Raw genomic sequence first — 1,986 nt, 5'->3', positions numbered from 1 at the left:
TATTCTCTGTGCTTCCACTTTTTTTTTGGGGGGGAGGGGGATCTCAGTATCCAGTACTTTGTCTCTGAAACTCAAAAAGTCCACTCAACAAATAGATTTTTGTTTTCTAAATCAACAAAGAAACTGGGAAGCGGGTTGACTAACACCTTCTTATCGTGGCGGTTGCTCCGGAGAGCGAGAGAAGGAGGAGACTAAAATGGAGGGTGATGGGTAGCATTGCTGTTCCAATCAATGTATCATACTAATATAAAGACTGCATAAAGGCTAGCCATTATTCACTCTTTAGAACGAGAACTGGCAGTATCAAAGAGTCGACCAGAAATTCCAAATTTTTGTTTTCCAGCAAATCGCAAGACCAGATATATGAGAAGTCTGCGAGGGTGAACTGAAAGACACTGTATGGCGTGGCAATAAGATAAACTAGGAGAAACTAACAAAACTAAATTAATCACTCTATACAAACCACACACACACACACAAATGCACACACACATGTACTCATACATATATACACACAAACACACACACACTCACAAACACTCACAAACACACACACACACATGCACTCATACACACAAACACACACTCACAAACACACACACACACACACTCACACATACACACAGACACACATGTATTGTATGGATGCCCAGTACATAGAAAGAATTTTGTCCCCTCATAGCTAGTTTGGAAATGAGCTAGCTTGCTGAATTAATGAGGCGGCAACCGTCTATGTCGAAGAAGACCAAATTTCCTCTCATTATCTTAGCGTTTTTTGAACACAAAATCTCCTCCGCGGTGCCAGAGGAACAGAGGAAAGTGGGCAAGAAGAAGAAACTTGGTTGGTGTGCCACAGTTTGTGATTTTTTTTTTTTTTTTTTTTTTTGTATTTGTGAATTTTGAAATTTGAATTTGAATTTTGAATTTGAATTTTGAATTTGAATTTGAATTTAAATTTTGAGTTTGAATTTTGATTTTGAAATTTGAATTTGAAATTTGAATTTGAATTTGAATTTTGAATTTTGAATTTGAATTTGAATTTGAATTTGAAATTTGAATTCAATTTGTGAAACCGTGTGAATTCGCCACAGGCATTGCGAAAGATGATGAAGAAGAAGAAGAAGAAGAAAAAGAACAACAGAATAAGTAGATGAATAAGAAGGAGAAAAGGGACAGAACAACAAAAGACGATGAAGGAAGAGGAAAAGAAGATCAAGAAGCAAAGAAGTAAAGGAATAAAAAGAAGGAGAAAAAGAAGAAGAAAAGAAAAAGATGAAAAGGAAGGAGAAATAGAAAAGAAGATGAAAGAGAAGACGGAGAAAAAGATGTACATATGTATATATGCATATATATATATATATATATATATATATATATATATATATATATGTATATGTATATGTATATAGATATGTTCATACGTATATATATATATATATATATATATATATATATATATATATATATATATATATGCATATATGCATATATACACACACACACACACACACACACACACACACACACACACACACACACACACACATACACACACACACACACACACACACACACACACACATATATATATATATATATATATATATATATATATATATATATATATATATATATATATATATATATATATATATATATATATATATATATATATATATATATATATATATATATATATATATATATATATATATATATATATATATATATATATATATATATATATATATATATATATATATATATATATATATATATATATATATATATATATGTATATATATATATATATATATATATATATATATATATATATATATATATATATATATATATGTATATATATATATATATATATATGTATATATATATATATATATATATATATATATATATATATATATATATATATATATATATATATATATATATATATATATATATTATACACACTGACACATACAC

The sequence above is a fragment of the Penaeus vannamei genome, chromosome 2 (genome assembly GCF_042767895.1).
Source record: "Penaeus vannamei isolate JL-2024 chromosome 2, ASM4276789v1, whole genome shotgun sequence".
NCBI classification, from domain to species: Eukaryota; Metazoa; Arthropoda; class Malacostraca; order Decapoda; family Penaeidae; genus Penaeus; species Penaeus vannamei.
The sequence above is the reverse complement of the archived record's forward strand: the minus strand, read 5'-3'. Positions refer to the sequence as shown.